The sequence below is a fragment of the Mus musculus genome, chromosome 1 (genome assembly GCF_000001635.26).
Source record: "Mus musculus strain C57BL/6J chromosome 1, GRCm38.p6 C57BL/6J".
NCBI lineage: Eukaryota > Metazoa > Chordata > Mammalia > Rodentia > Muridae > Mus > Mus musculus.
Window position 1 is genome coordinate 107,287,024 of NC_000067.6, and position 19,658 is coordinate 107,306,681.

The 19,658-nt window shown below is 36.9% G+C and overlaps 1 pseudogene; it reads right to left on the reverse strand.

Moving 5' to 3' along the window:
• Positions 1-3,317: 3,317 nt before the first annotated feature.
• Gm8089 lies at positions 3,318-15,331 on the reverse strand (annotated as a pseudogene).
• Between the last annotated feature and the right edge of the window lie 4,327 nt (positions 15,332-19,658).

The following is a 19,658-nucleotide window of genomic DNA, read 5'->3' on the forward strand; positions in this document are numbered from 1 at the left end:
TCCCCCTCTCTCTTGCTCACCTAAATCATTGCAAATGGAAAAATCGCAGACAGCCTTAATATTTGTATTGGTAAATCTCCAGCCCCAATATGCCCATGCAAAGAACATACAACTCTGTTATATTATTTATAAGTAGCATACCTAGATTGGGCAGATATACCACCACACTACTCTACTCCCCAGCTATGAGATCCCTTGCTACTTGTGGCTCATACAGGCTACTTGTGGTTCTGTTCCATGTCCAATCTCTTCTTCCTCCATCTTCCTCTCTCTCCTTCCCTCTGCCTCATCTCCTTTCTTTCTCCTTCCTCTCCTCTCTCTAAAGCTTCTAGCCCAACCTTTTTCTTCCACTGCCAAATTACAGGCTCTATCCTTTATTTGACCAGTTAAAATTGGGAGCAGGGTTTACATGCAATCACCTGAGTATGTGATCCACTACTTGTTGGGGGCAGGATTAGCATTAAATACAAACAGCACCAAGGCAATCTACAACAGGATGGCAATGGTTTCCATAGGAAATCATCATGCAATTTGTAGGTGTGCATGTTGTACAAATCAAAGACCCAGAGGAACAAGGAAACCAAAGAAGCAAAACGAAATGGAACCCACTGTTATAGTCTCCTTATTCAAGTGAGACACAGAAATCAAGAGAGAGCAACAGCAGAAAAACTTTATAATCAAAAAAGCTCCAGTCCATGTTCAGGTTACTCATCATTAATCATTGTTCCATATACTTGGTCTTTGTAGTCCTCAGATTAGAAACCCTGGCATTTTTTCCAGTGTGTTGCTCAGTCTTCTATCACCGAGATGAAATATCTGACAGATACTACTGAGAAGAAGGAAAGGCTCATCTTGGCTTGAAGTTTCAGCCCATGGTTCCTGATCCATTGCTTTTAATCTTTTACAAGGCAGAAATGTGATGGCAGAAGGGCAAAGCAAAAGGAAGCTGTTTATCTAATGATGGCCAGAAAACAGAGAGTGAGCACAGGATACACCCTTCAATACTTTATGACTAATTCCCCCATTCTGGTAGCACTTCCTAATGTGACCACCTTCTAATATTGCCACTAAATTATGAACCTTTAGCAAATTACCTGTCAGTGTGTTTGTGTGTGTGTGTGTGTGTGTGTGTGTGTGTGTGTGTACTTTATATGCAAATAACACCATGAGACAACTAGTGAGTGATTTCTCACTGGTTCAGTCTCTTGCAAGGTAAGTATGCTCAGGTTTGTTGTCTTAGCGATGATGTACTTTTGACAGGACACACAACTAAACAGTGCTAGAACTAGACAAATGGGCCCTATTAACTTTTCATTTGAGGCAGGATATCTGTCTATGCCCCATAAGACTGAAGCCTGACCTCTGGGTCTTATAACACAAAGATTTAGATAAATCTAATCTGAGATCAATTTAGTGATTCTAGAGTGGATCTGGAATATATTTCACTAACAGGTACTAAATATTCAATCATTTCAGCTTCCAACTAGTTGTATTAGACTCACTACCTGGGAGTATGCTGTGCAGAATCCAGGAACTTAAAAGAAATTTCCCCTACAGGCTGACAAGTTTTTCCAGTGATAATCCAGCATGTTTTAAGACATAGTTTCAAATTTATAGGTCCAAATGCATTTTTCTGCTTCTGTAGATAACCAGACTTTATAGATCTAACTTAATTACATTCAATCTATATATTTAACACTTGCAGCATAGAATGCAACATGGATCCAGGACAGTTCTTGCCTTGAAGGATGCCAGTTTGCTACTAGAAAGAGAGAGGTGAGATTAACATCAGTAATGTTGCTTATTTCAAAGAGACTTGTAGTCAGTTCAGTTAGAGGTTAAAGTGTGAGAGAGCATAAACTGCAGATAGATCATAAATACTTTCTGCAGTAGAGTTTTCATATTACTCAAAGACATGTTTCTGGGGTGTAAATTATAATCAGATGCATTTATCGACTTAAGAGAGAAGAGCTAAGTTGTAAGCTGTGCTTAGTCATCTTGGAACTTCTTCTGGCTAGGCAGGTATGCTCACCAACAAACCATAGTTTGAAAAGTTGCTTGGTAACAGAAGCATTAGAAAACTTGAATATTGCTGAGATGATAATAACACAGGTAAGCCATTTCTTTATTCTATAAACTATCATCTTCAACCCACACCAAGCAGCTACTTGAAGGGATATTGGTTTATTTGCACTTTAATATTTCTCATGTGATACCAAAAGCTTCTTTAAAGAAATACAGGAGTCCACCCAGAGTTAGTGACTATTCAACCCCTTCTAGATGAAGTCTTACAAAGCCTGAAATTATTTCTAAATTCTAGGCTACACGACAACATTTTTTGTAATCAACTGCTTATTCAAAGAATGATATTTTATGAAAGAAGGAAGGCAACATCACATCAATTTTACATGGTTTTGGAGAATTTGAATTTTAGGAAGTGATAGCCTTGGTCTGGAGAACACAGATCTCTAGGGATCTTTCACTAAGGCTGCTGATGTTATATTAGTTAATAAATATATTATATTAATAAGAAATTATATTAACATTAATATGTTTCTAATCTGTTCATTTTTGATAGAATTTTCTTTCACACTGTAGTTTTTAAATTTTTATTTGGGCTGGATGCTAGCTTAGTGGTAGAGAACTCTTGTATGCAAGAGGGCTTGAGTTGGGTCTCTGGTTCTACAATACTTGGTCCTTAAATACACAAAATTTTCTTGATCTTAAAAATAAACACATCCATATGTAGAAATGCATCTGCACACGACCCCAAATTTAGCATATGTAAATTGCTTTTGACATTCCCTCCATATTCCTCCTGAATGATTGACATCTTACAGTTGAAAGGATGATAAAGTAATGAATAAGTTGAAAAGATCATTATTTTATTGAAAATGTATTTTGTAAAATCACAACATTTTTAAGCTTATGAAGTGTCCAGATTTCTCATAAAGCAATGTAGATACTTATACTGACCAGTTTAAAAGGCAGGTCTGATTTTCTCCAGCTCACTTAACACAGGGCACAGATATGTGATAGATTAGAAGAAACTATATTAAAATATACCTTCATCTTTTTGTTGAACATTTTTCTGCAGAGAACCTATGTGCAGAGAAACTAGGTTGGTATGGATGTACAGAAAAATAGAAGGAAAGAAAGAAAAATAGAGATAATAGAGCTATCCTCGTCCAAATAGTGTATTCTTAGCAGGGACTATGAGATTGGAAAGAAAATGAAGCAAGAGAAACTGTTTCCAAACCTCAATTAGCTGCAACAGCTATGTTTATTTTTCTGGACACATGGCAGAACCACTCCACTTAAGGGGAAGACAGTCTGCCAAAGAAAAGCATGCTATTGGTCTTGTTTTGCTTCATAACAAATAGGAAAGGGTGATTACAAGAGAAATCTTTGGGCTTTGGTGCAGATAATAAGCGAGATTCCACACTCATGGCAGTGGCCGCTTCTGCCCCCTCTTCATTTACCTCCACAAAGGACTTGTGTAAAACTTAATCACCATGAGACCTTGAGTGATGCTCATGCCAGAGAAGTCAACCTTCTGTGGATCAAAGGCGTCGACCATCCCCATGTGTTTCAATGGAACTGAGAGGTCATACTTCTCTTCCACTTTGAACCAAGGCAAAGATAAATACAACTCAGTCATATGCATGTTCTCTACTCTTGTCCACTGTAGTAATTTGTCAGCAGTGAGTTGTTCTTCAAACTATAAAAATGGAAGAAAAGAGTTGCTATGGTTAACTGAAAGACTGTAAGTTACACGAACAATGAATTAAAGTGAAACCTTTAGCAATAAATAAGTACTGATTTTTGGTTTACATATTATTTATTTAAAAATTTAAAGTTAGATTTTACTTCCAACATCCAAAAATCAGAATCATTGCTTTATACAGAATAAACTATATACATTATTGTTTATGCTCCCAGACATCTATATTATTTTCAATGGAGGTTTCTTTATATTTTCTGGTACATAGTATTACATTTTATAGTTATCATATAGTGCCCTATGGTTTTTCTTTTCCATTCAAAATATTTATAAACACTTTCTAGACTGCTATAAATCTCTTTCAACCAAGTTTTACTTCTTCCATATTCGTGGCATTATGTTGATATTTAATATTCATAACTGCTTAATTCCTGATTAGGCAAGCCTGCAGTGTGATTCAGGATGTGTGTAAAATACTTATAACATTGTATGAAACACATTATTTTCCTTTCAAGTTTTAAATACAGTATTATTTAATTCTTTTACTTAATGGCTTACTTGAATTTGAAATGATACCAATAAATAAGGTACCAGAAGAAAATGGGACACAATCCTTCCCTTCTTCAGTCCATCGATTTCTACTGGCAGCAGGACAAACATACTTAGCTCTTTGCCTTTGTATGGTATTTCCACAATCTTGGCCTGCACATCCTCCAGGAAGATGAAGTTAAATTGTTTCTTTGTTTCATCATCTGGACAGGTTTACTTGTGTTCTGCAACAAATCAGCATGCCACACACATATCAAGGGAGACACAGGAAGCGACAGATAATATTGTACAGAGACAAAGCACATTAATATTCTATAAACAGATAAACCTGATGTTTAGTGAAGTCCATCCCAAAGTTTTTAGTTATTCCTATTCACATAAAGTTATAAAAATAAAGCACATGATATATTTTATTTTGGACTTTCCATGGTTTCACTTTTATTTAAATTAAACTATCCACACACATCACCATAAGGCATTATATAAATAAACCACAAACAGTACCTTGTTCAGCCAAAACTTTTCTTTTGTGGTATGCTTTTCACCAAATTTGTGATTCCACTGTTCTTTGAAACATCCCACTTGCTGTAAGTCATCTGCCATAATTTTTGTGATCTAGTCAGTGCTAGTTCATTACTAACATCTCATCTGAAGGTCTGGTGACCCACATTCTCTCATAGAAGAGTTCCCAAGCCTATGCTTCATATACAAGTCATTAGGCTCTTGGACAATCCAGTGAGTTAGAATTGTGATTATGAAGCTGATGTTCCTTGAGCAAGTGTTGCCTATCTGAATCTGCCTGGTCTTGTGTTTATATTTGTAGATATCTATCTATCTATCTATCTATCTATCTATCTATCTATCTATCTATGACATAGGATGCAGATTATATGGATGCAGAGCCAGGTGCAACTTACCTGGAGAAATGGCAAATCCTTTGTTCCATAGATACTGTTGGGAGCCTTCAGGTCATAAGCATTATTGGAATTGTTTAAATGAGTCATAAGCATTTGAAATTGTTGATGCACATTTTCTTCATCCTTTAATAATCAATAAAGGTGTTCAATGAATTACTCTGCTAATGTAAATACTAAACCCATAAAATAAATACCCAAACTCTTGTAATCAGAAAGACAACTTTTTGAAAATTTTGTGGTATCTTTTATATTTTATCCTAGACATTCCTAGTTTACATTCAACTTCTTCCAAAATGACTTTTTCCTTTCTATTATAACCTGGTTTGCTACTTGTTGAAGTAAATATACAGTACTTTTAGGCTGATTTTGCTTTCAGTTCTTCAAATGTGTAGATCATATGTAATGTCTAACCACCACCTCACTCAGGATGATGCAATCCAGTCTCATCCATTTGCCTAGGAATTTCATAAATTCATTCTTCTTAATAGCTGAGTGTAAATGTACCACATTTTCTGTATCCATTCTTTTGTTGAGGGAAATATGGGTTCTTTCCATTGATATTGTCTTAGAAAAGTTGACTGTGATTTATGGTTGTTCTCTGATGGTGGATTATCTCTGCCTATAAGACAGCATATGCCTATGATTAGTCTAAAGACTGGACTACATATCAGTCTGAGTACAGTCTAAATAAAAATAAAAAGATTCCAAGAAATTATGATCTCTTCAGAGATGTTAAAGAGCCAAATTTTGAATCTAATATGTTTGAATCAGAACACTTCTCTTTTCTGCTAAGAAGTTAGTATGGTTAAGCATCTACAAACATATAAGTTTGATAGCAGTTATTTTGAATATGAACTTATTTCTCTTTCTTTAAATTAGGTATTTCTTCATTTAATTTCAAATGCTATGCCAAAAGTCCACCAGAACACCCCCCACTCCCCTACCCACCCTCTCCCACTTCTTGGCCCTGACATTCCAGAACCCTGAGGCATATAAACTTTGCAAGACCAAGGGGCCTCTCTTTCCAGTGATGGCCAACTAGGCCATCTTTTGATACATATGCAGCTACAGACACAAGCTCCTGGCATACTGGTTAGTTCATATTGTTGTTCTATCTATAGGGTTGCAGACACCTTTAGCTCCTTAGGTATTTACTCTAGCTCCTCCATTGGGGGCCCTCTGTTCCATCCAATAGCTGACTGTGAGCATCCACTTCTGTGTTTTCCAGGCCCCGGCATAGCCTCAAAAGAGATAACTATATCAGGGTCCTTTCAGCAAAATCTTGCTGGTGTTTGGAATGGTGTAAGTGTTTAGAGGCTGATTATGGGATGGATCCCCAGGTATGGCAGTCTCTAGATAGTCCATCCTTTCGTCTCAGCTTCAAACTTTGTCTCTGTAACTCCTTCCATGGGTATTTTGTTCCCAATTCTAAGAAGGGGCAAAGTGTCCATACTTTGATCTTCATGCCTCTCGAGTTTCATGTGTTTTGCAAATTGTATCTTGTATCTTGGGTATCCTAAGTTTCTGGGCTAATATCCACTTATCAGTGAGTACATATCATGTGAGTTCTTTTGTGATTGGGTTACCTCACTCAGGATGATGCCCTCCAGGTCCATCCATTTGCCTAGGAATTTCATAAATTCATTCTTTTTAATAGCTGAGTAGTACTCCATTGTGTAAATGTACCACATTTTCTGTATCCATTCTTTTGTTGAGGGACATCTGGGTTCTTTTCAGCTTCTGGGTATTATAAGTAAGGCTGCTAGAACATAGTGGAGCATGTGTCCTTCTTACCAGTTGGAACATCTTCTGGATATATGCCCAGGAGATGCATTGCAGGATTCTTTGGTAGTGTTATGTTCAATTTTCTGAGGAACTGCCAGACTGACTTCCAAAGTGGTTGTACAAACTTGCAATCCGACCAACAATGGAGTGTTCCTTTTTCTCCACATCCTTGCCAGCATCTGCTGTCACTGGAACATTTGATCTTAGCCATTCTGACTGGTGTGAGGAGGAATCTCAGGGTTGTTTTGATTTGCATTTCCTTAATGATTAAGGATGCTGAACATTTTTTCAGGTGTTTCTCAGCCATTAGGTATTCCTCAGGTGAGAATTCTTTGTTTAGCTCTGAACCCCATTTTTAATGGGGTTATTTGATTTTCAGGAGTCTACCCTCTTGAGTTCTTTATATATATTGGTTATTAGTCCCCTATCTGATTTAGGATTGGTAAAGATCCTTTACCAATCTGTTGGTGGCCTTTTTGTCTTATTGACGTTGTCTTTTGCCTTACAGAAGCTTTGTAATTTTTTTTTTTTGGTCCCATTTGTTGATTCTCGATCTTACAGCACAAGCCATTACTCTTCTATTCATGCATTTTTTGCCTGTGTCCAAATATTTGTGACTCTTCCCCACTTTCTCCTCTATAAGTTACACTGTCTCTGGTTTTATGTGTAGTTCCTTGATCCAGTTAGATTTAACCTTAGTACAAGAAGATAGGAATGGATCAATTAGAATTCTTCTACGTGATAACCTCCAGTTGTGCCAGCACCATTTGTTGAAAATGCTGTCTTTTTTCAACTGCATGGTTTTAGCTCCCTTGTCAAATATCAAGTGGCCATAGGTGTGTGGGTTCATTTCTGGGTCTTCAATTCTATTCATTTAGTCTACTTGTCTGTTGCTATACCATTGGTCTACTTGTCTGTCAGTATACCAGTACCATGCAATTTTTATCACAATTGCTCTGTAGTAAAGCTTTAGGTCAGGCATGGTGATTCCACCAGAGGTTCTTTTATCATTGAGAAGAGTTTTTGCTATCTTAGGTTTTTTGTTATTGCAGATGAATTTGCAAATTGCCCTTTCTAATTCATTGAAGAATTGAGTTGGAATTTTGATGGGGATTGCATTGAATGTGTAGATAGCTTTTGGCAAGATAGCTATTTTTTCTATATTGATCCTGACATTCCATGAGATCTTCTTTGATTTCTTTCTTCAGAGACTTGAAGTTCTTATCATACAGATCTTTCACTTCTTTAGTTAGAGTCACACCAAGGTATTCTATATAATTTGTGACTATTGTGAAGGGTGTTGTTTCTCTAATTTGTTTGAATTAATTTTATATCCAGCTACTTCACTGAAGCTGTTCAGGAGTTCTCTGGTGGAATTTTTAGGGTCACTTATATATACTATCATATCATCTACAAAAAGTGATATTTTGACTTCTTCCTTTCCAATTTGAATCCCCTTGATCTCCTTTCGTGGTCTAATTGCTCTGGCTAGGACTTCAAGTACTATATTGAATAGGTAGGGAGAAAGTGGGCAGCCTTTTCTAGTCCCTGATTTTAGTGGGATTGCTTCCAGCTTCTCACCATTTACTTTGATGTTGGCTACTGGTCTGCTATAGATTGCTTTTATCATGTTTAGGTATGAACCTCGAATTCCCGATTTTTCCAAGACTTTTCATCATGAATGGGTGTTGGATTTTGTCAAATGCTTTCTCTGAATCTAATGAGATGATCATGTGGTTTCTTGCTTTAAGTTTGTTTATATTGTGGATTACATTGACAGATTTCTGCATATTAAACCATCCCTGCATCCCTGGAATGAAACCTACTTGGTCAGGACTGATGGTTGTTTTGATGTGATCTTGGATTCCGTTAGAGAGAATTTTAAGGAGTACTTTTTGTTGATATTCATAAGGGAAATTGGTCTGAAGTTCTCTATCTTTGTTGGGTCTTTCTGTGGTTTAGTTTTTAGAGTAATTGTGGCTTCATAGAATGAATTGGGTAGAGTACCATCTGCTTGTATTTTGTGGAATAGCTTGTGAAGACCTGGAATTAGATCTTCTTTGAAGGTCTGCTAGACCTCTGCACTAAACTCATCTGGTCCTGGGCATTTCTTTTTGTTTGGGAGACTATTAATGACTGCTTCTATTTCTTTCAGGGATATAGGGATGTTTAGATCGTTAATCTGATCCTGATTCAACTTTAGTACCTGGTAAATATAGAAATTTGTCCATTTCATCCAGGTTCTCCAGTTTTGTTGAGTATAGCCTTTTGTAGAAGGATCTGATGGGGTTTTGGATTTCTTCAGGATTTGTTGTTATGTCTCCATTTTCATTTCTGATTTTGTTAATTAGGAATCTGTCCCTGTGCCATCTAGTGAGTCTTGCTAAGGACTTATCTATCTTGTTGATTTTCTCAAAGAACCAGCTCCTCATTTGGTTGATTCTTTGAATAGTTCTTCTTGTTTCCACTTGGTTTATTTTGCCCCTGAGTTTGATAATTTCCTACAGTCTACTCCTCTTGGGTGAATTGGCTTCCTTTTGTTCTAGAGCCTTTACATGTGTTGTCAAGCTGCTAGTGTGTGCTCTCTCAAGTTTCTTTTTGGAGGCACTCAGATCTATTACTATTTCTCTTAGGAATGCTTTCATTGTGTCCCATAAGTTGGGAATGTTGTGGCTTCATTTTCATTAAACTCTAAAAAGTCTTTAATTTCTTTCTTTATCCTTCCTTGACCAAGGTATCATTGAGCAGAGTGTTGTTCAGTTTCCAAAAGAATGTTGGCTTTCTATTATTTATGCTGCTATTGAAGATCAACCTTAGTCCATGGTGATCTAATAGGATGCATGGGGCAGTTTCAATATTTTTGTATCTGTTGAGGGCTGTTTTGTGACCAATTACATATTCAATTTTGGGGAAGGTACCTTGAGGTGCTGAAAAGAAGTTATATCTTATTCTTTAGCATAAAATATTTTGTAGATATCTGTGAAATCCATTTGTTTCAAAAATTCTGTTTGTTTCACTGTGTCCCTGTTTAGTTTCTGTTTCCACAATCTGTCCATTGATGAAAGTGGTGTGTTGAAGTCTCCCACTATTATTGTGTGAGGTGCAATGTGTGCTTTGGGCTTTACTAAAGTTTCTTTAATGAATGTGGCTGCCCTTGAATTTGGAGCATAGATATACAGAATTGAGAGTTCCTCTTGGAAGATTTTACCTTTCATGAGTATGAAGTGCCCTCCTTGTCTTTTTTGATAACTTTGTGTTGTAAGTCGATTTTATTCGATATTAGAATTGCTACTACAGCTTGTTTTTTCAGTCCATTTTCTTTGAAATATTTTTCCAGCCTTTCACTCTCAGGTAGTGTCTGTCTTTTTCCCTGAGATTCGTTTCCTGTAAGCAGCAAAATGTTGGGTCCCGTTTGTGTAGCCAGCCTGTTAATCTACGTCTTTTTATTGGGGCATTGAGTCCATTAATATTAAGAGATATTAAGGAAAAGTAATTGTTGCTTCCTATTATTTTTGTTGTTAGAGTTGGCATTCTGTTATTGTGGCTGTCTTCTTTTAGTTTTGTTGAAGGATTACTTTCTTGCTTTTTCTAGGGCATAGTTTCCATCCTTGTATTGTATTGTTTTGTTTTGTTTTCTGTTATTATCCTTTGAAGGTCTGGATATGTGGAAAGATATTGTGTGAATTTGGTTTGGTCATTGAATACTTTGGTTTCTCCATCTATGGTAATTGAGAGTTTGGCTGGGTATAGTAGCCTGGGCTGGCATTTGTGTTCTCTTAGTGTTTGTATAACATCTCTCCAGGATCTTATGGCTTTCATACTCTCTTTTGAAAAGTCTGGTGTAATTCTTTTTTAAAAATATTTTTATTAGGTATTTTGCTCATTTTGCTCATTTACATTTCCAATGCTTTCATTCTGAGGTAGTGTCTATCTTTTTCTCTGAGATGAGTTTCCTGTAAGCAGCAAAATGTTGGGTCCCGTTTGTGTAGCCAGTCTGTTAGTCTATGTCTTTTTATTGGGGAGTTGAGCCCATTGATATTAAGAGATTTTAAGGAAAAGTAATTGTTGCTTCCTGTTATTTTTTGTTGTTAAAGTTGGCGTTTTGTTCTTGCAGCTGTCTTCTTTTAGGTTTGTTGAGGGATTACCTTCTTCCTTTTTCTAGGATGTTGTTTCACTCCTTGTATTGGTTTTTTTCTGTTATTATCCTTTGAAGGGCTGGATTCCTGGAAAGATAATGGGTGAATTTGGTTTTGTCGTGGAATACTTTGGTTTCTCCATCTATGGTAATTGAATGTTTGGCTGGGTATAGTAGCCTGGGCTGGAATTTGTGTTCTCTTAGTGTCTGTATAACATCTGTATAGGCCCTTCTGGCTTTCATAGTCTCTGGTGAAAAATCTCGTGTAATTCTAATAGGCTTGCCTTGATATGTTACTTGACCTTTTTCCCTTACTGCTTTTAGTATTCTATCTTTATTTAGTGCATTTGTAGTTCTGATTACTATGTGTCAGGAGGAATTTCTTTTCTGGTCCAGTCTATTTGGAGTTCTGTAGGCTTCTTGTATGATCATGGGCATCTCTTTCTTTATGTTTGGGAAGTTTTCTTCTATAATTTTGTTGAAGATATTTGCTGGCCCTTTGAGTTAAAAATCTTCATTCTCATCTACTCCTATTATCATTAGGTTTGGTCTTCTCATTGTGTACTGGATTTCCAAGATGTTTTGAGTTAGGATGTTTTTGCATTTTCCATTTTCTTTGATTGTTGTGCCGATGTTCTCTATGGAATCTTCTGCACCTGAGACTCTCTCTTCCATCTCTTGTATTCTGTTGCTGATGCTGGCATCTATGGTTCCAGATTTCTTTCCTAGGGTTTCTATCTCCAGCTTTGCCTCATGTTGGGTTTTCTTTATTCTGTCTACTACCCTTTTTAGGTCTTGGATGGTTTTATTCGATTCCATCACCTGTTTGGTTGTGTTTTCCTGCAATTCTTTAAGGAATTTTTTGCTTCCTCTTTAATGTCTTCTACCTGTTTAGCAGTGATCTCCTATATATCTTTAAGTGTGTTATTAAGGTTCTTCTTGATGTCCTCTACCATTATCATGAGATATGCTTTTAAATCCATGTCTAGCTTTTCGGGTGTGTTGGTGTGCCCTGGAGTGGGCAAATTGGGAGTTTCGGTTAGTAAGATTCTTGCCTTTACCTTTTGCCATCTGGTAATCTCTGGAGTTAGTTGTTATAGTTGTCTCTCTTTGGAGATTGTTTCTCTGGTGATTCTGTTACCCTCTATCATCAGAATTGTGAGACTAGCTCTCTCCTCTGAGTTTCAGTGGTCAGAGCACTCTCTGCAGGCAAGCTCTCCTCTTACAGGGAAGGGGCACAGGTATCTGGCGTTTGGATCTCCCTTCTGGCCAAAGATGTAGGCCCAAAACAGGATCTTTCCCAGAAGCTGTGTTGCTTTGGCCTGTCACAGAAGCTGTTAGCTTCTGTGTGCACACTCTCACCTGTGTAGACTACTTTTTGGCAGAGTCCCAGAACCATGATGGCTTCCGCCGTTCCTGTGGCAAAAGCCTTCTGGGCCGGGTGGCCACCTGTCTTCTGGCCGGGAAGGTGGTTGGATGTCTGGAGCCCAAAAATGGTGCTGCCTCAGAAGCTCTGTGGCTCCTGCCTGTCCCAGAAGCTGTCAGCTTCTGTGTGCACACTCTCACCTGTGCTGACTACTTTTCGGTGGAGTCCTAGAACACCCTAGTGTAATTCTAATAGGCCTGCCTTTATATGATACTTGACCTTTTTACCTTACTGCTTTTAATATTCTATCTTTATTTAGTGCATTTGTTGTTCTGATTATTATGTGTTGGGAGGAATTTCTTTTCTGGTCCAGTCTATTTGAAGTTCTGTAGGCTTCTTGTATGTTCATGGGCATCGCTTTCTTTAGGTTTGGGAATTTTTCTTCTATAATTTTGTTGAAGATATTTGCTGGCCCTTTAAGTTGAAAATCTTCATTCTCATCTACTTCCATTATCCTTAGGTTTGGTCTTCTCATTGTGTCCTGGATTTCCTGGAATTTTTTACTTAGTATTTTTTTGCATTTTCTTTTATTGTTGTTCTCATGTTCTCTACAGAATCTTCTGCTCCTGAGATTTTCTCTTCCATCTCTAGTATTCTGTTTCTGATCTTGCATCTATGGTTCCAGATTTCTTTCCTAGCTTATCTCCAGCATTGTCTCATTTTGGGTTTTCTTCATTGTTTCTACTTCCCTTGTTAGGTCTTGTATGGTTTTATTCAATTCCATCACCTGTTTGGTTGTATTTTCCTGTTTTTCTTTAAGGGATTCTATCTGTTTGGTTGTGTTTTCCTGTTTTTCTTTAAGGACTTGTACCTCTTTAGCAGTGTTCTGTATTTTTTAAATGAGTTATTAAAGTCCTTCTTGTTGTCCTCTACCATCATCATGAGATATTCTTTTCAATCCGGGTCTAGCTTTTCAGGTATGTTGGGGTATCCAGGAATGGCTGAGGTAGAAGTGCTGGGTTCTGATGATGGTGAGTTGTCTTGGTTTCTGTTAGTAAGATTCTTACGTTTGCCTTTAACCATCTGGCAATCTCTGGAATTAGTTGTTATAGTTGTCTCTGGTTAGAGCTTGTTCCTCCTGTGATTCTGTTAGCCTCTATCAGCAGACCTGCAAGACTAGATCTCTCCTGCATTTCAGTGGTCAGAGTACTCTCTGCAGGCAAGCTCTCCACTTGTAGGGAAGTTGCACAGATATCTGGCCTCAGTCCTGCCTTCTGGCAGAAGATGAGAGTCTGAAACAGGGCCTGTCCCAGATGGCATGCCACTTCCACCTGTCCCAGTAGCTGTGCAGCTTCTGTAGTTGGCACTCTCACCTACATAGTCTAGTTTCTGAGAAATCCTGGACCAGAGACTGCTCCCTCAGGTGCTCTGGCAAAGCCCTCCCGGGTGGGGCAGACACCTCTCCTATGGCAGGGAAGGTACCCAGATATCTGGAGCCCGAAATGGGGTCTGCCCCAGAAGCTGTGTGGCCTCTGCCTGTCCCAGAAGCTGTCAGCTTCTGTAGTCCACATTCTCACCTGCACAGACCAGTCTCTGAGGGATCCAGGAAACAAGATGTCTCCCCCAGGTGCTCTGGCACCTTCATCGAGCTTATTTCTCTTAATCCAATTGTTGAATTATGATAATATTTTTATAACATTATTGCGATACTGGAAATTTCTCTTTATTGCAATATTGTCTAACATCTATTGTGATTTCTTACTTGTAGCAAGCCAGCCAGTTGTGTAAGTGTTTGTATACATTGAATCATATTCCTTTTCATAACCACTTTGCTAGAATTCAGTCCCCTGCATCAGGGCAGAGCTTTGGAAAGTTTCCTATCTGTGAGGTGCACAGCTACAGCTGAATCTAGACCATCCTCCTCTCCATCCAATACTGATCTTCTTCTGTAATGAACATAATCACTATGAGAAAGAAGTATGACACTAACCCATATACAAATCTCTCTTTTTTTTGGAAATTCCCCTATAGACTGATTCTTTTAAATGTAAAATGGTCACTTCAAATTATAATGCTTGCAAAAACATGCAGCTCTTCTGGGCATGAGGTACCCTGCATTTACATGAGATTCTGCAGGTTTTTCTGTTGTTTTCTTTGTGGTTTCATTGAAATGAAGAACCTGGGAGAGACATTAAGTGCAACAAGAAAAGTCTACTTTAAGTTCTGTCTAAATAAAAAACAAAACAAAACAAAAACAGAACAAAATCCTGAAAAACAAAGCCAAAAGATTCAAAAATTTGGAAAACTATATATGCCAAATACTTGTACAAGAGTTTGTAAGACACACCATAAAGCTGATCTATCACCACTCAGAAAAGTTAGTGATTACCTCACTTCACATCCATCAGATCTGAGAAAATCCATTTTTGCACTAATAGTCTCCTTTATTTAAGATAATTTCTTGTTTTTGGACACTTGAGGAAAATTATTCTACTCTAGCACTTAAAGGCTTTCTGGAAGCACCTGGAATGTGTTTGGGAAGGGCATGTTTCTCCCAAAGTCCCAGTCATAGAAATGCCTACTCAGCATCATGTTCTTCATCTCAGGCATCAAGCTGTATTGCTATTTACCTGTACACTAACAAAGTGCTGGAGAGACAAATTCAAACTAGTCAATAAAATGAAGCTTAGACCTACCTTCTTAATTTGTTCAGTGGTTGCTTTGGTTCTGAGCAGAATCATTGCTAATGTTTTCATCATGCTGATGGGGGAATAGAAGATGCTGTTGTCTGATACTCTGAGCTGCTTGTACAGTTCAAATGTGAATTTAGTAGTAGCTACAGCAAACAAATCCATGATGGCTTAGTGTGACCTTGAAGTCCTAGAACAGTATAAAGTCAGCACAAAAGTTAGAATGACTTCAATAAATAAAACATCACCCTGTAATGAACATTTCTTATAGAAAATGGCATACCTGTATCATCAGATTCTGCCAAATAAATTTATTATTATTATTTTTAAGCTTTCTGCAATGTTCATCACCTAACTAGAAGGTATGAGGTCAGTGTCTTTAAGACTTTGCAAACAGCTAATAGAGAATCCTTTCATCTTTCCTTCCTCACCAGCTTGCTAGTTTGGGTGGAAAGCTTTCAAATGAATTCCAAAATAAAGTATTCTGTACCTTGCAGGCAGCTAGATGTCTAAAGTCACCTTTCAAAATTTCCTCTAATTTTCTGTAGTTTCCAGACATAATTCCTACATGCTTCAGAAGATACATATGTGTAACTGAAAATAAATTACTTAGGTAAATAACAAATTAAGTGAAGTGGCCATGTACTGTTTCTTTAGCATAGCAAGAAAAATGCATTCAGGCAAAATGTCACATACACAGGATATAAAACACACCACTGTAATTCTCAAATATAGTTCATATTGTTCAGAAATAGAATCTGGATGCTCTCACTTCTGTTACTGAAGGTAGAAGTTGGCAGGGAGGATAGGAGCCTGTGTGTGGCTGATCCTGAGATCTGGAATTTATACCTCTCCTCTTACCACTGTTGCTTCATCATTTCAATGGTATTTCACATAAATCAACTTCAAATTTCATAACCAGGTTAGCATTTTATGTATGCAAATTTGTGAGAAAATGCTGGCTTCACACCCTACCACTGTACTGCCTTTTTCCACAGGTCACATGATTGAGGGCTGTTTAACCAGTGTCAGGTCCCTAGGCTTCTGAAATGCACATATGCACTTTTCTAATAACAATGGTATTACATTAAACTTTAAAGTTTGTTACACTCCTGAGAACTGTATTCTTCTATATGACACCCCAATATTACCTTATTTTAGACCATCAAATTGCCTTTAAGGAACACATCAGATAAAAAACAACTACAAAGCTTTCATTAGGTATTTTTCCTTATCAAAAATTTCATTAATTCTTTCATTTTCTCTATCAGTTACTCTATGCAAGAGAAAAATAGTTGTAATTCTTGCTTAAATGATAACAAACATTCTGGAGGACATTTGTTGTTATTGCTCCTTTTTGTTTATTGTTGTTGTTTTTTAAAATCTGCCTCTTCAAGATACAGTATCTTAACCACAGTTGTTTCCTAAGCCTCCTAAAGCTAAACTGACTTGTACTTTTCTGTTGCTTAAAGAATGTGAGAAAATTACTTATCTTTCTGACCTGACATTATAGTTAGGAGAAGAACAAGTGAAGCAAAAGGGTTCATTTGAATGGAGGCTTTCTATGCTTTATATGAAAAGGAAGCTGGAACGTGATTGTTTTTGCATGACACAATAGGTTATCTTAGTTGTCAAGAGACAATCTCTTTCTTATTTCATTTTTAGTATACTGAATGTCAGAGTCAAACACATATAAGAAATAACGGGAGAACTTGACTTGTGTCATTAGGCTATTTATATGAGATATCCCTCATTACGTAGTATTAATAGTTCAAAACACTCCTCTTAAAACAACTATCATTTTATCCAACAGAGGCTAATATGTCGTATATCAAATATCATTTGATTGTAGTAGCTTTTAAAATTCCCTCTTGAATTATTTGGCAAAATACTAATTATTCAAGAATGTTTTCTTTAATATCTATGTGTATCTGTATTTTCTATAGTTTTTCCTTACTGTTGATTTCCAGTTTTATTCTACCATCAGAAGACAAAAAGTTGATACCAGTTTCCATCTGTGCTTGGGGGCTGATCCTGTGCCACAGCAGGTATCCCAGGAGATAACTAGATGGTGAGAGGCAAGCACAAGAACATAAACAAAAGAAACCAAGACTACTTGGTGTTATCAGAATCCAGTTCTCCCACCACAGAAAGGCCTGGATTTCCCAACAGACCTCAAAAAGCAAGATTCTGATCTAAAATCACACCTCATGATGATGGTAGAGGTCTTTAAAAAGGACATGGATAACTCCCTTAGAGAAATACAGGAGAACAGAGGTAAACAGGTAGAATCCCTTAAAGAGGAACCATATAAGTCCCTTACAGATATACAGAAAAACACAACCAAACAGATGAAGAAATTGAATAAAATCATCTAGCATCTAAAAACAGAATAGAAACAATAAGGAAATCAAAAGGAAGACAATCTTGGGGATAGAAAACCTAGGAAAGAGATCAGGAGTCAAAGATGCAAGCATCACCAACAGAATACAAGAGATAAAGAGAGAATCTTAGGTGTAGAAGATTCCATAGATAACATTGACACAACAGTGAAAGAAAATGGAGAATGTAAAAGGCTCCTAACACAAAACATCCAGGAAATCCAGGACACAGTGAAAAGACTAAACCTAAAGATAATAGGCATAAAAGAGAAAAAAGATTCCCCATTCAAAGTGCCAGTAAACATCTTCAACAAAAATATAAAAGAAAAATGCCTTAACCTAAAAAAGAGATGCCTATAAACATACAAGAAGCCTAGAGAACTCCCAGTCGATTGGACCAGAACAGAAATTCCTCCTGTCACATAATAATCAAGACACCAAAGGTACTAAACAAAGAAAGAATATTAAAAGCAGTAAGGTAAAACTGTCAAGTAATATATAAAGGCAGACCTATCAGAATTACACCAGATTTTCAACACAGACTCTAAAAGCCAGAAGATCCTGGACAGATGTTGTACAGACACTAAGAGAACACAAATGCCAGCCAGGACTACTATACCCACAAAAACTCTCAATTACCATAAATGGTAAAACCAAGATATTCCATGACAGAACCAACCTTACACAATATCTTCCCTCAAATCCAGCCCTACAAAGGAAAACTCCAATATAAAGAGTGAAAGTACTCCACCAAAAAGTCAAGAAATTAATCTTCTTTCAACAAACCAAAAAGAAGAAAGCTACAAACTTAATTTTACTTCTAACAACAAAAATAACAGGAAGCAATGGTCCTTAATATCTCATAACATTAATGGACTGAAATCTCAAATAAAAAAAAAAACATAGACTAATGACTGGATATTTAAATAGGACCCAGAATTTTGCTGCATATAGGGATGGCATCTCAGTGTCAAAGACAGATACTACTTCAGAGTAAAGCTCTGGAAAGCAATTTTTCATTTAAATGGTCACAAGAAACAAGCTAGAGTAGCCGTTTTAATGTTGAATAAAATCAAATTTTAATCAGAAGTTATCAAAATGATGAGGAAGGACATTTCATATTCATCAAAGGAAAAATCTCTTAAGATGAACTCTCAATTCTGAACATCTATACCCCAAATGCTAGACACCCACATTCATAAAAGAAACTTTGCTATAGCACAAACTGAACATTGAACCTATCCTAATAATAGTGGGGGACTTCAACGCCCCACTCTCAGCAATGAACAGATCATGGAAACAGAAACTAAACAGAAATACAGTGGAACTAACAGAAGTTATGAACCAAATGGATCTAACAGATATTTATAGAACATTTCATCCTCAAACAAAAGAATATTCCTTCTTCGCACTTTCTCATGGTGCCTTCTCAAAAACTGACCATATAATTGGTCACAAAACAGGCCTCAACAGATACAAGAAGACTGAAATTATCCCACGAATCCTATCAATTCAGCATTGCTTAAGGCCTTGCTTCAAAGACAAACAAACAAACAAAACCAACCAAACAAACAAAAAACAAACAAAAAAACAACAAAATAACAACAACAACAATAAAAATAACAACAACAGAAAGCCCACATACACATGGAAGCTGAGCAACTCTCTACTCAGTGATAATTTAGTCAGGGAAGAAATAAGGAAAGAAATTAAAGCCTTTTTAGATTTTTTAAAACAAAATCAGAAATGAGAAGGGGGACATAACAACAGAAACCAAAGAAATTGAAAAAATGATCAGATCTTACTACAAAAGCCGATACTCAGCATAACTGGAAACTCTGAATTAAATGGGCAATTCTCTAGAGAGATGCCAGGAACCAAAATAAAATCAAGATCAGATAAACCATGTAAAAAGTCCCTTAACCTATAAAGAAATAGAAGCAGTCATTAAAAGTCCTCCAACCAATAAAAACCTAGTACCATATGGGCTTAGTGCAGAATTCTATCAGACCTTCAAAGACCACCTAGTATCAATATTATTCAAACTACTCCATAAAATAGAAGCACAAGGAGCACTACCTAATTCATACTATGAAGGCACAGTCACACTG